The sequence below is a fragment of the Cyanistes caeruleus genome, chromosome 9, assembly GCF_971803275.1.
Source record: "Cyanistes caeruleus chromosome 9, bCyaCae1.hap1.1, whole genome shotgun sequence".
Classification (NCBI taxonomy): Eukaryota; Metazoa; Chordata; class Aves; order Passeriformes; family Paridae; genus Cyanistes; species Cyanistes caeruleus.
The window spans coordinates 8,374,197-8,393,562 of NC_141709.1; the positions used below are offsets into that span (position 1 = coordinate 8,374,197).

General features: G+C 38.9%; 2 protein-coding genes across 3 annotated transcripts in view; one reads left to right on the forward strand and one right to left on the reverse strand.

The window, feature by feature from the left end:
• Positions 1–19,366, reverse strand: part of BRINP3 (BMP/retinoic acid inducible neural specific 3) — a 662,162-nt gene that overhangs the window by 263,963 nt on the left and 378,833 nt on the right. The window lies entirely within an intron of this gene.
• LOC147651489 (uncharacterized) overlaps positions 7,973–19,366 on the forward strand; it is a 155,653-nt gene continuing 144,259 nt past the window's right edge. The window contains exon 1 of one of the 2 annotated variants that reach the window (XM_086842796.1): positions 7,973–8,518. The gene's annotated coding sequence lies outside the window, so the exon portion shown is untranslated. The remainder of the gene's footprint in view (positions 8,519–19,366) is intronic. The other variant, XM_086842797.1, reaches the window with a different exon arrangement.

The following is a 19,366-nucleotide window of genomic DNA, read 5'->3' on the forward strand; positions in this document are numbered from 1 at the left end:
TTTTTTCAATATTAAGATAAAATTCAATCTTTTATTCTTTATGGCACACAGACCATGAAGAGTTTCTTACTCAGCCATAGGCTAGATGCATTTTGACCCAGTCTTGAGTCAAGTTTATCCACTCTTTTGTCTTTCCTTCATTCTCTGGATTTCGGTATCAAACTGAAATTGAGCTGATCCAGTCAAGTGAAAATGTTAACATAACCCCCTTTTCTTTACCTAAAATAACACAAATATATGACATGAGGGACCATCTTACTGTATTTGAGTGTCTCCTTCATCTCCCAAATAAGCAGATGAAATGTGTTTAGAACCAAACACTAGAGTATCACTGAGCAAAGGTTACAAGTGAGCTGTCTGTTGTGAAATGCTGATCTTTTTTTCTGCTTATCTGTTTTTACCACAAAGTCTTCCACTGAGTGAATAATTTAAATTCTATATGATATCTTGTTATTGTCTGTAGTGAGAAATTATCTACTTTTTATTGGGTTCTCCTGAAGTAAAACCAAAGGGGGAGAAAATGTCTCAATAACATCATCAATTTGCTGCTCCTTTGCTTTTATGGTAGCTACATACTTAAAAAAATTCCTAAACTCATGTCAAATTATGTATTTGATCTCTTTGGGGTAGAATCATAGACTGACTGGGAGGGAAGTTCATCTTGTTCCAATGCCCTGCCATGGGGAGGGACACCTTCCACTAGACCAGGTTGCTCCAAGCCCTGTCCAACCTGGCCTTGGACACTTCCAGGAATACTGATTACATATGGTTTTCTAGGGAACTTCCAGATGTTTCTATGCAATTGAGAGCACTCAAGGATTAAGAAACCTAGTTTAATGAGATACCTAACCAATTTTTTCCCTGCCAGCATCTTATTTTAAACAGGCAGGTATGTCTATGAATGAAAGCAATTAAATTACACACTTGCTTAAGTAGCTCACTGAACCCAGTTGTAATGAATAAGCAGAGTGATGTTGTGCTGCTTTTGTTTCACAGAGCAGGCAGCTGTCGTTACGCTGCTTATCTCCATTTTTATGCCCCTTTTTATAACCTGCATTTGTGAATGCATCTCCTGTTCTCAAATCTTCATCAGTAACTCTTGAAATAAACAATTCTGGGCAGACAATGATCATTTTGTCATACTTGTTAAAGTCTTTAAGTATCACTTTTCTCTTTTAAAAGACATATTTTAATCCATTTGCTTGTCATTTTGTGAACGGTCTAAAAATAAAGCACAGAATCCTATAAAAACATTTCTTGTGGCATAGTTCACGTAGCAATAATTTTAATAAAAGAATGCCTTCCTACACACCACAAACAGATTTTAAATTATTCATAAATAACATCAGGATATAATTTAGCCCCTCTGAATGAATTGGCAAATGTAAGGTAGAGAAGGAGAAATAGAAACTACTAGAAAAAAGCATAGTCAGGGGGAGAGAAACAGTGGGACAGAGAGATAGATTAAGTAGAAAATATCCTGGATCCTGACAGCATCCCATTGGTCCTCTTCCTCTGGTCTTCTCAATGGGGAAGGTACCAGTCATGTCAAAGTGATGGCTGCAGTCTGGATCCAGTGGCAGAAGCCCAGGAAACAGAGTCAAGGTTCAGCTGAGAAGACTCAGGTACCTCCCCTGGGGCAGGGTATTACACTGGATAATGTAATCACTGATGACACCTGCAAAGACCTTACAGCTGCCTCTATACCCCCAAAGTTGAGTTAATTATTGCCCATGAGCAGGGATGAATCTTTCTGGTGTGTGTGAATATCCCAGTACTTCTCCAGAGGGGAGTCTTCACAGCTGAGCCACAATGTGTAACATTGGCATAAGAAGAGCTATCCCAGCTTACAGGATTTGCCCTTATCCTGTTCAACGCCCAGCTGCAGCCCTTCACGATGGCTGCACAGTCCTTTACACCTGGGCAGCCAAGTGGTCGATTATTTGGGTCATTAACCATTAACAGTCCAGTCCCTCATGTGTCCCACCAAATTCTCCCCACCCACAATCTGAAACCATAGCACCTGCTCAGGGGGATGAGAGTGGAGCATGGAGACACTGTGGCCATGCCCTGCTAGAATCTTCCCAGGAACTCGGTGGCACTTTCCAGCTGAGAGAAAAGATGTCCTGATGATGACTGGGGCAAAATCACTCTTCTTGGATGAAGTTGGCTCATTACAACCTAATTGCAATATTAATACACACCTCCACCCCAATGTAGACCAGCCTCCAAGGTCCAATCACCCCTCAATGGGCATGGGCTCTACATTTCTTTAACTGTATTTATATTTTCTTTGAAAGCAAAGTGAGAGAATTTTACACCAATGAGTAACAAAGGTGTGTATGACCAGGGTCACTCCACCTAAACACAGAGAAACCAAATAAAAACAAGGATAGAATGGGGAAAATTTAAGGAAGACTCCATCGCAACTGTTGGAATCAGCGGACAGGCTGAACCCCTCTTCTCCCCTGTAGGAATGCCTATTGAGTGAGAATCACACTGTCTGCACTGAATACTTTTATTGGGGATTAGAGCTTGTCTATGTATTGCTTTGAGTACATTTTTGCAGTCAGACACTATCACTGACAATCCTCGAACCTTAACCTGTCACAATTTGATACTAATAAAGAATGTTATTCTGTAAAGTGTCAGTGTGAATCCTTCCTGGGCACTGGCAGTCACTGGCAGCAGGGAACAGACTCAAATAAAGGGGAAGATCTGCTGAGGGCTCTCCCTCGTGCCATTGGCAGAGTTAAGGAAATCTCCCATTTTCACATGACAGCATATAGATGGTGTCTATATAGGACATGCAGAAAATTGTCCAGAAATATATATTTTTGACCACATTAATATTTAACATTAATTAGTCTATTAGACTGATGACAGAAATAAATTGATTGACACTGCCAGCACCCCTGATTAAACTGGTATACAGTTAATGATATATATGATACATATATATATGTATATATATATATATAATTATAATAAAACAGACTTGCTACAGTACATTCAGAAAAAATTTCTAAGTAAAAATGCATTTTGATGATTACTGTTAATTAAATATTAGCAGTGCTCTAGCATTCTATGCACTGGTTTAAATATGCACATTCAATTCTATTTTTATCAGTTCTGCAAAATGTTGTGGTTGCTTTTATTTTCCATGATTTAATTTCAACTTCTGTGTCCTCTCTTAATATATCTATGGCATAGTGCCATCTTGGGGATGCTGTAAGCATCTGAAAGGACATGAAACAGACTGAAAGAAAATCAAAATATTTTTGCTGCACTGTGTTGTTGGTGGACGCTAGGACACTAAAAATAAATGTGACTGAAATCTAGGACTCTCTAAAGTACCAAGATTACCACAGCTACTGCCATGTCTATAGAAACTACCACAAATCTTTGAATGCAGCATGTTAGCTGGTATTTTAAACTTGTGAATTCTAGTGTATGTGACAGTACAGAATCTCAGCTTTTCCTTTAAAAGAACATTTCTCTTCTAATTAAAGAGAAACACTGATGTAATCCTAAAAGATTTGGAAGCTGGAAGAGAAATTATATTCTGTTAAGGACAATGACACTATTTTGGGGAATCTTTGTCCTGATTTCCAGTAGTTGATAGATTTATAAAGAGACGGTTTCTTCTTATGGTGTAGAGGAGGAGAAAAAATACAGTAACATTGTTTTAGTCACATTCTTGTCATTTTTAGCTTGACCTTTATTAGAAGCTGGCAGAAGTTCTCAGCATAATTTGAGCTTTCAGGACTGCCTCTGCTTCCTTGATTCCCCAAAGTAAAACCAGACAGATCTGCTGACAGTGTGCAGTACATGCATGGGCTACTATTGTCCTCAAAATATTTCAGGGTTTTATGTCCTGTGGTGAAACCATGCCAAGGGACCACTGCTCCATCAGTCCAAAGCAAACACCAGATTTTCCTGTACATTTGTTTGCATAACATTAAGAAATGTTCCACTTAATGGAGACTGCTTGTAAATTCACTGGAGAGAGATTTCCCAACACAGCTACCTGCAGCCTAACCCAGAGCCATATCCTGCAGCTCAACAGGTGGTTGAGAAATTCCAGCCTGAAATAGTGCTGCTGCTACTGCTGCTGGTGAGTTTGCTGTTCAGTGAAGGGCTGGGATATGTACAGGAGATGGTTCTCATTTCAGGAATTAGCCCTTTAATCAGCAGCTTTGGAGAAAATATTCTTGTGCCCTCCTCAGGTGCAGCTGCTGCGTTTCCTTTTAGCAGCACAGCAATGTGGACTTAAGCCAGAAGGTGCTACAGTGGGTCCAAGTTCACCACCTCACCCACAAGTCCTTCTCTGTAAAGAAGGGTCCAGCTGTTTCATTCCTCAGCCACAGGATCACGTCCGGAGAAGCTACAGTGGGTGGCATGGGACACCAATGAGATGGGCTTCTGTTCATAAAACCATTTATTCAACGCAGGAACAGACTCAGACCCAGAGACAGAGAGCCCCGAACAGAGGCAGGGTGATGGGTTCTGAGGGACAGAATCAAGGTGCAGTTCAAGGTCAGAGACCACTAGAAACAGAGCAAGGGAGAAACCCCAGGGGCTCAAACCCAATCAGAACCCCTGGGCTGCCACCCCATGAGGGTCTGGGGTGGGGCAATTCTTCCTGGGTTCACAGAGCCCAGGTCCTGAGGAAGAAGTTTAGAATTCACACTAGCCAGGCTTCATAGCCATGCCTCTCACTTCAACAATACTTACATGAAACTAAATCTTTGCCTCCCTGGGCAGGGGGCACCTCACACCCAGCAAGGCCCCTTCCCTCACGAGCTCTGTCAGGAAGTTCTCTTTCATACACTCCAGGAACGTCCTGGATTGTTTCCTCTGCACTGTGTTGTTTCCAGCACACACCTGATAAGTTGGGAACAAGCAATAGCGAGACTTCTTACAGAAACCTCAGAGGGCTTTGCCTATTCCTTCATGCTGGTTTGGTGGTCTTTTACAAAATCCCCCCAGGATCTCTGCCTTGCTGGCCTTTCCCCTGATTCTTACCCATAAACACAACACTTTCCTCACCATCATCAAGCTCCAAAACCCTCCCTCACACACAGGGCTGCACGACTGCCTCTCCTTCCTCATGTGTCTCTTCTGGAGAGTCTGCAGCCATCCATTGTACCACTCCAGTTGTGACAATCATCCCACCACGTCTCAGTGACAACTCCACCACAGGCTTCCAGCTGAAGGAAAGTATTGGTTAGAAATACACATGCTCCAGGGAAATGTATGAGAAAACTGACCCTGCTTTAACTGCTGATTTATGGTGAGTGACCTGGGGAAGAGATGCAACAAAATCTCTCTGCTAAAATGGCAAAGGTAGTGAGCAGCAGCTGTTTGTTTAGAAAGAGGAGAGGATACCTCACTGCATGGGGCTCAATTTGTTAAAGACTGTCTTGGTTCATTACCCACATAAGGTTAATGGTGGGGATGCACAGGCATTTTTTGTTCCTTAGAAATGGAAAAATTCAAATTAACCATTTAGCTTATATAGAAATAAACATAAATATACATCTATATATATAGAAACATATATGATTTCTGGGGGACATGCAGGAGGCAGATGTGAAAGAGAAAACAGCAGCACCCAGGGGTTAGGACAAGAAAGGAACAGCTCAAAAAGCTACTCCTGAATCCTGTTGTAGTTATCTATCTAGCAGTCATCTGCTTAATTTAAAACTATGACAGACAATTTTCATCTCAAAATGATGAAAGCTGTCATATTTATAGATAAAGCTTTTAAAATTCTTTGGATATCAGAAAGGATGTGACTCTTAAAGGTGTCTGTGAAGTACCCATTGAAACTGTCACGTGTCAGTATCCAAAATGCAGTAACTTAGGAAATTCCACAAGATAAATATCTGAGTAAGTTAGGGATCTGAACAACTTGCTTTTTGATAGATGCTTTAGAATGATATTGTCTTACAAAACAACATAAATTAAACTCTAATTGTATAGAAGCGAATCTTTCTTTTCCTTTCTAATTTACAGTGCTATTTCAACCATGATGTCTCTATTTTTATAGTTCAGAAGATTATTCTTCCATATTAACAAATATTTAATCGTATTAAGCTGAAGTTTGTTCTCCAAAACAAGTGAAAAATTATTAAAATTAAACCAGGCTTTTGCAACCGCCATTATTTTAAAATGCTTGGAGCGTCTCCTGAGGCGTTGTTAGAGAGTTTGTGCGTGGCATTTCCCTCGCGGTGGTGACAGGGCTGGTACACGCTGCCCAGATCAAGTGCTCTGCTTGGAACACCGAGCAGTTGTACTAAAGTTTCAGTGCATATCACAATGTGATTAATGGCACAAACCAGTTTCACAAAGAGTGCTGAAGTCGTAAGGCGGAAAATGGGAAACTGCCAGAGCAATTTCATAACTTACATTCTGAGCAGCAGATTTGTATATATATTCCCACTGCCTTTTGTTATAATAGTTTCCAAACTCATATAAGCAACAGGTCAAGGAACCCATATTGAGCTCTGTGAACACTGAAGCAATATAGAGTGAATTTATTAATGAAACAATTTTCTTAATTACTACAGAGAAAGTAGGACATTTACAAGGTATAAGAACAAGATGGTGATGTTAATTTGGGTGATTTCCCTTTCTCTGCCATTCCTGCTGGTAAACCCTGATGTCAAATGATTTTGTGATGTAATGGTATTTAAAAGACCTCACAGTCAGCCTGAATGTGCTCTCCATTTTCTCTTCTTACTCTTCTGCAGCAGTGAAAATGGGAACAAGGAGATGCATGCCTATCTGAATGGTATTTATTTACAGAGACAATACTATACTCTCTATATTATGACTAAAAACCCAGTTTCAAACTTCAAAAGAACACTTTACTAAATTCACATTAAATATATAGATCATAAACTTACCCTTTATTAGACATTATCACACCACAATTATCAAGCTTATCCAAAGTTTAAGGGAGTTTATGCTGTGAACCCTTACTGCTGTGGTCCTTGATGGTCTTAATTACCAAGCTCAAAGAGATTAGGTGAGACTTCTTGGCTAAGGATAGCTGGAATCCAAGCAGTCATCTTCTTTCTTCCTGTCATGGTTTGACACTAGCCAAGTTCCAGGCACCCATCAAAGTCACTCACTCACCCTCTCCTGCCACAGCTGGGCAGAGGAGAGGAAAAAATTTAGCAAAGGCTTCATGAGTTAAGGACTGGGAAAAACACTCCAAGTGCAAAACAGGCTCTACTTAAAGATACAAAGTTAATTTATTACTAAAAAAATCAGAAGAGAATAAAGAGAAGTAAAATAAGCCCTTAAAAACATCTTTTCTTCCCCCAACCCTTCCCTCCTTCCCCCAACAGCGCAGGGAGACAGAGCATGGGGGTTTTGGTCAGTTCTTCACCAATGGTTTTCTTAGGTAGAGGAGTTGTTCCCCTGCTGTGCTGTGGGATCCCTTCCCATGGGAGACAGCTCTCCATGAACTTCTTCAGCATGGCTCCACTCTCACGAGCAGCAGTCCTCCCAAAACTGCTGCAGTGTGAGTCCCTCCCACAGGCACACAGTCCTCCCAAAACTGCTGTGGTGGGGTCACTCTTCCACAGGTGCAGTGCTCCAAGGACAGGCTGCTCCAGCCTGGAAGCAGGGCCTCTTCTCTCCACTGGATCACAGCCTCCTCCAGGCATTCACCTGCTCTGGTATGGACACCTCCCCCCTGGGCTGCAGGTGGATCTCTGCATCCCCCATGGATCCCCACAGGCTGTGAGGGGAAATCTGCATCCCCCATGGATCCCCACAGGCTGTGAGGGGAAATCTGCATCCCCCGTGGATCCCCACAGGCTGTGAGGGGATCTCTGCATCCCCCATGGATCCCCACAGGCTGTGAGGGGATCTCTGCATCCCCCACGGATCCCCACAGGCTGTGAGGGGATCTCTGCATCCCCCACGGATCCCCACAGTCTGTGAGGGGATCTCTGCATCCCCCGTGGATCCCCACAGGCTGTGAGGGGATCTCTGCATCCCCCGTGGATCCCCACAGGCTGTGAGGGGATCTCTGCATCCCCCATGGATCCCCACAGGCTGTGAGGGGATCTCTGCATCCCCCATGGATCCCCACAGGCTGTGAGGGGATCTCTGCATCCCCCATGGATCCCCACAGGCTGTGAGGGGATCTCTGCATCCCCCACGGATCCCCACAGGCTGTGAGGGGATCTCTGCATCCCCCACAGATCCCCACAGGCTGTGAGGGGATCTCTGCATCCCCCAGGGATCCCCACAGGCTGTGAGGGGATCTCTGCATCCCCCATGGATCCCCACAGGCTGTGAGGGGATCTCTGCATCCCCCATGGATCCCCACAGGCTGTGAGGGGATCTCTGCATCCCCCACTGATCCCCACAGGCTGTGAGGGGATCTCTGCATCCCCCATGGATCCCCACAGGCTGTGAGGGGATCTCTGCATCCCCCACTGATCCCCACAGGCTGTGAGGGGATCTCTGCATCCCCCATGGATCCCCACAGGCTGCAGGGGCACGGCTGCTTCACCATGGTCTCACCACAGCCTGCAGAGGAATCTCAGCTCTGGCACCTGGAGCACCTCCTCCCCCTCCTTCTCCACTGACCTTGGTGTCTCCATGTTGTTTCCCTCACACATTCTTTCCTCCTCCTCTTCTCTAGCTGGAAACTTACAACTGTCCCCACCTTTGTTTTGATTTTCTTCTTAGATCTGTTATCACAGAGGCGTTACCAACCTCTCTAATTGCCCAGCCTTGGCCAGCAGCATGTCCATCTTCAGAGCCATCAGGAACAGGCTCTGTCAGCTTCCTTGCTTGCTTGTACGTTACCCCTGTGCTTGCCTTGGAGATTTTACCACTTACATGTGTCTTTTACACACTTCATTTGACTGACTCTGATATTAAACTCTACCCCTTAGACATTGTATGTTCTTTCCATGTTTATCTGTGTCATAAAATTATTATATAGGAATCTAATCTGACAGTTACAATGTGACAAAATATATACTGTCACTATTTGTGCTATTTTTGTGTGCTCATATCTGTTTTCAAGGCAAGGAAATATGAGATGAGCTTTCAAGTCCTTTCCAAAGCAAGCAATTTTACTATTCTAGGATTTTATGATTTGATGTTTCAGAGTACTGAAAATATGAGGTATTTGCAAAATGGATTGGCAACGTGCAATAAACATAAGAAGTTTTCTTGCAGGAAAACACTGGCTGTGGATCAGAAATTTGTGTTTCATTACTAATTTGCAGTGTTCAACAAAGGAATGTCTACTCTTCCTACCTGAAGTGGTTTATTTTAGAAATATTCATATTGGTGACAAATTAAATCATGTCTTGTAATAAAGAGGAGAAAATGATCTTTGAGAGTGGACGAAGGACGAAAAAAATTCTACATGTCCTCTCTACTTACTTTTCTGGCTGATATCTGGGGCATTCCCTGCTGACTGACTTCTTCCCAGACATGTATTTTTAATTATCCAACAGCTCCTGAGCTAGCACAGCCATGCTGCTGATTAACGTGACTATAGACAGGGCAAGGGGACCTCACTTGAATAATTATCAGCTTTCCATGTAGTCTAAAGAGGTTTGTAATCCTTGAATTAACTTTTAGGAAAATTCAATGTCCAATGCCAGGGACACATCAGATTGTGTATGACCTTTAGTGCTAATCAGGGAGCTGTATACTAACGAGAGGTGCTTATGTTTGCTTTTTTTCACAGAATCAATAATAGCTTGTTATGTTTAAAGCACTGCTTAATATGAGGCTCTGAACAGCTGAGAAACACTGTGAATCAGATCCTACTCATAAATTTGCCACATATATTGCATAATTCTAGAATTCCTTGATAATTGTAGGTCTGGGTCCACCAGAGCAGTCATAAACCTTACCAAATTTTGTAATTTTAAGTAAAGGTGAAGCAAACAAAAGCTCCAAATATTAGGAGCACTGCCTATTTTCTGGTTTTCCTTTAATTCATGTGTCAGTGGAAATTATCTTTTCTTCAGGTCTTCAAATCTTTAACTTTCTCTCTTTGTTTTACCTTATTTTGAAACACACAGGAACACAGAAAGCTTTTCTGCTGTTTTCCTAAAGGCAGTTTGGTGTTTTCACAGGAACAGCCTCAGCTGCCTTTGCTTTCCCACAGGCTGTCACAGCAGAGCCATGGTTCTGGAATACCAGGATGGAGTCAAGCAAAGCCTTTAACACCTACTGCTCACTGTCATGACAGTTCTGTCCAACTCATTACTGGCAATCTGGATGCCACACAAACAGGGGAGTCTATGCTTAATTTAAATTGACTAAATTATTATTATTATTGACTAAATTTAAGGACACAGTAGAAATAAACCAATAAAACAACAATACTAAATAGGCAAATAATAACACAGGACAAACACACCAGACTCACACCTGACTCATCATTATTAAGTGCTATTTCCAGCCCACACCAGGGATGGAAACCCTGGAAGACACAGCCCCACTCAGGCAACACCACCTGGACACCTGGAGAGGGACCTGCCTGGCACAAGCCACTGATAAGAAAGGTTGTTCTGATTTGTGCCCAAAGGAGGTGCAGCACTTGAATTATTCCATGACTTCACTTATTCCTTTCTGTGTGCAGTGAAGACAAGGCTCCAATGCTTTCATGCATCAGGCAGGCCTATGACAGCTCTTTCTGTGAGGTTTTCAGAATGCTTTCCCCAAATTTGTTTTACCATACTACATTTACACTATTAAGTCTCCTGATCTGCCTGTTGTGTGGATCAGCCTGTAAAGTACTACTTTTGACTATTTCATTCAACCATTATCTTTTTATAACCATTTTATTTACTGTTAGTTGTTTTCTAAAATTATTTTAGGGGCTAATGCATTTCTTTACTTTCATCTGCATCTCACATCACTAATCTCTAAGCAGTGCACTGTATGAATCCTTCCATCTATATTCTTTTATACTTTTTTCTTGTAGCTTGGAGGACTACAGCTGTAAAGATTGCTATGTGCATATTTGTCTCCTGCAAGGTCATAGCATCAAGAGAAGGCCACTGAGACTCATCTACAATTGTTTTAGGACTAATGTCAGAAAGAACAATACTAATTAACTTTCTTTTTTATTTTTCAAATAGCTGAGACAACTCTCCATGTGGTACATTTGTGCAAGTTAGTGTGTTGTATTTGCTCTTATAATTAACAAAAGCAAGGACACAGAAGATGCTGTAGCCTGGAAACAGCAATTTTGCCATCATGTTAATGCATGACTGGAAGGGTGCAGGTAATAAAACCAAAGCAATAAATAGAGTATATTGGTAGTGAAAATAACTCATTCAGTTGCTACTTAAGGCAAATTATATAACAAACCCAGAGCCTGGAGTACTGTGAAGAGTTTAAAACATGCTTTTTACTGGTCACTGCTGCTTTTCAAGATAGTTTCCTTTTCCAAACATGTCTGTTACTAATTACACTTCTAGAAATTCATATACAGCAAAAATGAAGTAGCTGCAAGGACAGTCAAAGAGTACAGTTGCTCTAATCCTATCCACATTGATCTGTGTAGCGTTTTGGTGTCCAATATAGGCATTTAGATTCAATTCATTCCACTATTTTTGACTTTCACAATGAAAGTTTGTAGGTCCTCCGGAACATGGGTTGTGGAGGGGGTTTTTCTGTGACAAAAAACCATTCTGTTCCCCTATTAGACAGATGTTTTAAAACCCAAAGGTATCTTTTGCCCACTCAGAGTTTGAGGAAAAGACATTCTGAAGACTTCTATTATGTCCCTGACAAGCAGAATCACAGAATGGTTAAGGCTGGAAATGACCTCTGGAGAGTCTCAAGCAGGTTCAGCTGGAGGAGGTCACACAGCACCATGAGCAGTTGGGTTCTCATCCCCAAGGATGGAGATTCCAGAGCCTTTCTGGCCAAACGGGTCCTCTGCTCCCTCATGGAACAAAAAATACATCTGCTTAATCTCCATTTTATGGAGATGATTTCAGAAGATGTCAAAACACTTGTTAAGATATGTTTTAGATTTCCTTCTTTTATTTCCTGAGTAATTTTTCTTGATGTTGATATTAGGCTCTTTCCAATTTGTGTATTGCAAAGTGGAGTTCATATCAATTTTCATTACTGCTCTGCACACAGAATTGTTAGGAGTGGTACTTGCAAGTAAAATTAGTGCAACTGCTTTTTTTATATTTATTTATTTAATCTCCAGATAATGCACTGTGTAGGCTATTCTAGTTTTGGTGTAGAATAAGCAATGTTTTTAAAAATAGGTTTTATTCCAATCAATGTGAGGAGCAAGCATGTTCCAGACAATGTGAACAGCAAACCCCATGAACAATTCAAGGATATCACAATAATTTAGAATTTCTGTGTTACAAGTTAATTATTTAGATAGAATGAAAATATGACTGACTAATAGTCTGTGCATCAAGACATGCTTTTGATTGAATGGGCTACTCTTGGCATTCTTCCAGCATAAATTTTCCCCTTTTTATTTCTTTTGCCAAAGTGTAGAAGCAAAACAAAAACCTGTAAAAGCTCCAAGTCCTTTGGGACACTCTAATTAATTATATGTATTAGAAAAATAGCTAGTTTTCCATAAAAAAGATTTAAGATGGGGCATAATAGGTTAAAGCATCAAAGGGAAGAAGCTCAAATAACATCTGGAAATGTGATTGGGAAAAGTCAAACTCTGTTAATGAACTTATATAACTTTATGTTTTCCAGGAGGCTTTAATGCTGCCTTGGAAGGAAAAAGACATTAATATCCATTTACCAAGGAGCTGTATTTGTATTAAACTGTGCTGTGAAGATCAATGGAAGTGGTAGTCTTTAACTCATACTCATATTTAGTTCACATTTACAGCGTAAAAAACAAATCTGCCAAAACTGAATAAGATTACCTGCTCTGATTTTTTTCAAATGTAACTTTTTCTTTGATGTAGAGGGATAATTGGTGCTTGGTATCAGGTGGACACTTGGCAATAAAGACCTAGAAAGCAATTATGAGACCTAAAGCCTACTCAGAAATATTTTTTCTGTCTTTGCCCAATAGAGCTCTTTTGCATGTATGTTATAGCATCAGACATTCACAGGTTTTCCAGTCACTCCCCCAAACTTCTCTTTTGGTTGGGTTTTGGCTGTTTCTAGATTTTGGGGGGGTTTTAACTTTGTGTTTGTTGAACACATCATATGTACAAGATGTCACTATGCTCCTGTTCCTGTCTCACTGCAGTAGGAAACTGTAATATTAATAATTCTCACTAATAATTCCCTAAATGAGATTGTTACCTTTAGTAGGGAGATTTCAAGAATTTTTCTCGTGCTTTTTTTTTTACATAAGTTGAATTCATCAAAATAAAGAAACTAAAAATTATTAATATTGTGAGAGACACTGCTTTCAATCATATTTTGTTATTGCCATTGTTCTTATTTACTTGTAAGACTGTGGCTTCTGATTTATTGGGGGAATTCTGCCTGAATTCCTGAATTATTCACATTTTCCATACTACAGTTGTCAGGGCAATTGGTAGGTAAGAGGGATAATCCTGTAGGGAATCCAAGTCTTAATGGACTTCTGTGCTTGTGCAATGAATCTGAGAGCTTAAAACTTCCAGAACAACCATCAAGAGCCAATGGCCTCATCCTTGATGGCTTCCATTTAATATTCCCTGTGGAACTGGGACATCTGAAGATTTGAAACCAAGTTATTTTACTGTGAAAAGATAGTAGCTATACTCCTGATTTTGGGGGAAACAGTAGAAGAAGACTGAGAGGAAGCAAAAGCAAAATAGTAGAAAATCTAAGAGTGCAATTTTCCTGCATTTCAGCTTATTCACTTGCAATTACATTGGCCCATGATCTAATCCACAGATGAGCATCTATCACAGAATCTGTTTTAGCTTGTTTTTAACAAGATACGAGATTTCAAAAATTAAATTTATCATTTAAAAAATCAGAGACATTCTTCCATGGGTTTCTTTGGTTGGTTGGTTGATTTGGTTTTTTTCTGCAACATGTGTTCATATCTTGCTTGTTTCATGCCTGTGCCCAAAAGAATGCATAATAACCATGGAGTTTCTCTTGTATATGAGAATTTAATCTAATTCTAGGATTAAATTTATGACAAAGCAGGTGAAGAGTGGAAGAACCCAATAAACATGTCATGGAAGATAGTGTAGCTATGAGGGAAGTTTATGAAACAAATTATAGTACATAATAAAGAAAAATAAACCTGAATTGATGAAAAGTAGAACATGAGAAAAAAGACTGAATCCATTAAACTGTTCAAGACAATAGAAAAATGTTACCTGGAGCAATGATACTCTGTAGGAAAAACAAAAACAATTACTCCAGAAAATTTGAAAATATTATCAGTTTGGGGACATTTTTGGAGACAAAATAAAAAAGACCTGACAGGAGACTGGTCACATTCTAAATGAGCATACTGAATATGACAAGGGATATAAGCAAAGGAAATAAACATGATTTTCTATGATAACTGCAATAAAACATAATGATAAGGGTACTCCTGTTTCTACTATAGTGGACTGTAAAGATATTCTACAGAAAAAAATGTTGAGATCATCACTCAAGGAACTACCAGAAAAATGAAAACACTACTGCTTTAGCAGGTTTTTACAATGTATTACACTTTTTTTCCTTAAGACTATCGTCAGACATAAATATTAAAAACTCATTACATTTCAAAATACACCTAACAATAAGGAAATGAAAAGAAATTTCAGCATTTACAAGAAAAACTTAGTGTTTTGATAGAACAATTGGTGAGTTAATGACTAATGAATAATTAAACATCTCTGACAACATATTAATGGTCCATGACTTTGCCGTAGGCTACACTTCAGTCCTTAGATTGCAAATGATTTAGAGGTGCTGATCCAGTATTATTAATTTCTTCAAACTTCTTAAGGCACAGATGTTCTTTGGAACTCTTGCCATATAAAACATTCCACAGCAAAATTAACAGTTGTCATTCATTGATGAGCTTGACATCCTGAGTTTTGAGGAATGCCTGACTTAGCAAAGGGTTGAACATAACTTTTCCTGTTTAATATAGTGAAGCCCTGGCACAGAGAAGCTGTGGCTGCCCCTGGATCCCTGGAAGTGCCCAAGGTCAGGTTGGATGGGGCTTGGAGCACCCTGGGATGGAGGAAAGTGTCCCTGGCCCAGGCAGGGGGTGGGACTGGATGGGCTTTAAGGTCCCTTCCAACCCAGACCATTCTGAGCTTCAATGGCTTTAATATTAATTAGATCACAGTCTTTTTGAAACAAGGTCTTTTGTTCAAAATATACACATATTATGTCATTGTTTTACTACTCTGCTGAAATTATGATATAAATTCTAATATTAGGACTTGTAAAACATCATCAGACAGTGGGCATGTCCACACCAATAAAATCCAAGCAAACAAAATCCCAAACCAGTCCCCTAAAATACTAATTTTCTAAATTAATATGTAAAGGTCACTGTCTCCTTAAGACATACTTTACACCTATTAAACTTAAACTAGTTTAAGTTTCTTATGGTTCAGCCCTGTGTTTCACCTAAAAGTTTTATTTTTAATTCTCTAGGTCTCTGTAACTGCAGTTTGAGTCTTCCACCATTAAGGATTAATAAAAATGTTGGTTATTAAATAGCTGCTTTATATTCTTATTTTGATCCAAATAATGCATACCAGTTTTCAAAGATGAGCAGGTGAGGGAATAAAGAACATATCTAAGAATGAATTTCCAAAATTATTATTATTATTTAAGAGTCTGCTAAAATGGTTGCCAAAATATTTGTTTAGGACTGTAGGTTTATATAGAAAAAGAATGTTTGTAATTCTCTATCAAAACTTGTTAGTCAGCCTGATCCTCTAATTGCATAAATAAGAAGAGGAACAAAACAGCAGAGTATTTATATTCCAATGTGTACATATCTTAAATGATTACTTGATTTTCTGTGAGCATCCTGTGAAAATTAAAGCACAGCTGTTGCATGATGAGAATTACAGACAAAAAAATATTTCCTTCACTGGGAGCTGAAATCAGTCATTATTTGACAGAAAGAATTCATTGCCTCACTGATTTGTTCCCCTGCACTTAATAGCACCCTCCTAACTTAAATCACTTCCAAGCAATAAATTTACAGATTGAAATCCAGTGAGTGCAAACTGATTTTGTTCTTCTGAATTCAAAGATATTTAAGTTGATGCAAATAGAAAATCGGTTTCTGATTCATCAGTTTAGTTTACATATGCAGGATGTACCTTCTTTCATCCCTAAAAATGATTTCAAGACTTTTACATAATTTATAAGTTTTCAAAGGTGGCTGATCTTGGAAATCATTTCTAAATCAGCATTCAGGTACAAGGAGGAGAACTGCATGTTCTCCAAATGGTAATTCCCAGGTGCAACGTGGGAAAACTTTAAAGACCACAAAATCAGACAAGGTTTCATTAACATATCCTGCCTGTTGTACCTCTTAGTACTATTTACAAATATCCATATAGTCAGTGCACACAGCTGAATAACAGATAAATGGTACAGTTTGCCCTGGGGTGGGAAACAGAATATAAAAAAGAGAGTAACCTGTAATTTTGGTATCATTGCTTCTACAGTCAAGCAGCCCTGCCTCACACTTCACTCAATGGGAAAAACAGCCCAGCTGAAGAAAGAATAATCAGGCAGAAAATGCTAGATGGAGGAAAAATCCAATCCATGCTTCTGTTGGCTTTAAGTCTTTAAGTAGAAATTGCACAACTCATAAAGTTTCACAGGGAATCAATTAACAAATCAAGGAGCAAAGGAAATAAAATCCCATTGAAAGAAATGAAAAAAAGGATCTTCTTGGCTTTTATTTCTTTTCAGGCTTTGTGTTATTCTTTAATAAGGACCTGAGATTCAGAATTTTATAGGGTTTCTGGGAGAGGAGAACTATGCCTTGGGAACAAATCACTAAAGTTATACAACTGTGATAATTTATAATTTCCTGCCGCTCTCAGCAGTCTCTGGGGAAAATCGTAGGACAGACAAAATAACCATCTCTCTTACTTCTATTCTTAGTTTCATCGCTTTTTGGTCTTGTTTTCCACCAATTCCCTTTTAATGAGCTCTACCTTTTCACTAAGCTTTTATTGGAATGCAGTTTTGATATTATTGTAGACTTAATCAAATATTTTTTTTAATTATGATTTGCATGGTGAACCCACCATTTGTTCAAAAGCCTGTTGAAACCAGAAGCTTTTCTTGCCTCTTTTTGTTAATAACTACAGTAGGTTTTGATTAAGGATTTTGGGGAATAGGAAGGACAATAAAACTGAGGATTTTGCCTGAGCTACAGTTCTGTGAAATCAGGGTGTCCTCTAAACACTCCAACAAGCAGAGAGGATTAGGCTCAATTTTAGTTGCAGAAGAGCATTGCACTTCATTTTTGGTAAGTTTTGCTCAGGCAAAAAAGAAATTGACTGAATGACTGTAGACAGGAAATAGTTTTGATTTATATGAATAATAATGTCACACCTTAAAAAATGTTAGAATAATTTATGCATGGAATAACTTTAGATCCATGGAAAGCAATATACTGAGTATTTGAAAAATGCAGGGCTTAGTTTCTTCAATTCAACATCTACAGAATGTAATTATTATTTCTCATTCTTAGAATCAGGTTTTTTTTTCACAAACCAGAGTGTAAATTCACTATGTGTTCTTCCTGCAGCTTAAGTCAATTCTGATAGATTTGTGATGTTTACATTAAAATGGTGGAGATCAAATCCATCCAGAAAACCGTGAATTTGTCTACTACCTCATGCAACACTCAAGTGAAATGTGATCCTTCATTATGTTCTCTCTCATTTTCTAGCAGTGTTGAACACATTTGGAATTGCAGAAATCCCCAGGACAGAGTAGAAAGGGGATCTTTCTAATCCCCAAAGTCAGATTTTTTGCATTCTGCAGAGAATGCAATGTACTAAATACACAAACCATATAAATACACATCTTCAATAATATAAAAATTTATAAATGCGTGCATTTTATAAATACATAATGAAAAGAAATACCAATATAATTTATTGATAAAATATAAATATACCATGTAAAGAATATATCTATATGCATATATGTAATATTTTTATACATAAAATATCTAAAGAAAAATTCTAAATATACATAATACTAAAAAAATCTGAAAATACCAGGAAATATAAGGAACATGTTCATGCATGGTGGGCATACTGTGTGTGAAAGACATATGGCAGAGCAATAAAAAAAGAGCTAAGAGACTTCTTTACTTGGTAAAATGAAAATTTCTACCTCCTCTCATAGCCAATTCTTGGGATATATTTTTGCAATTATCTTTTTCCTTCTCTTGAAGTCAAGCTTTTTCTATCCTGAAGCTCTAAACCAGCACAGGGGATATAACTTGAAATAATGACAAGGGGTTAAAAATTCAGACTTTAATATAATTTGTCATAATTATAACATTTATTATAATATAATGTAATGTATAAAGAATTATAATTTATGATTTAATAATTTTTGTTTTATTGAAACAATGGATGGAATAATATCCTTCCTAGATATTGCTTTAGTGCGACAATTATATATTCTTTTTAATATGCTGTTCTGTACCTCTAAAATATTAGAAATAATGGAAAAGAGATCACAAAGAAAATTGATCATGTAAATAAGGTAATGACTAGAGTAAGGCAGAAAGAGGGAGGTGTAGACTTTAATTTCCTTTAAGTGCCTATAAACAAGTAAATGATCAGGATGTGAGCGATTACCATGCACAGAGATATATCTGTGTGTTGTTAGCATTCTGTGTAAAGATTTTGAGCTTAGACTGCTGACATCACTTCTCTCTCTGCTCTCTGTTTCAAAGCACAGCTTTGAACTGATGTCAGTGCCTTCTTTTGATTCGGGGGAGCTCCTGTGACTGACATCAGTGGCAGCATCTCACTGGTTTGCATCGTGCTGGAACCCCTCCATTCGGGATGAGACTTGGCTCCAGTGCTTCCCACTGCTTCCTCATTCATTAAAAGGGATGTGTACAACTTCAAGGAAGCTTGCATTAGCAATTAATGGAAAAAATCAATGAGGTTTTAGGTAGATTAAAAGTCTTCTAATGACAAGTGTCCATGGAATGATGTGCTTTGATTAATCATTATTAATAAAAGAGCTGCGTTTGTGTTATCAGTTTGTGGTAATGTGATCTTATTTTGTAGTTAAAAACAAATGGTAACAATGGGTCCTGTACCATTGTTAGAGAATAAATGTATGTTTTTTCAAATGGATACTGGAAAAATATTCAGAAAAAACTAATAAATGGCATAACTAT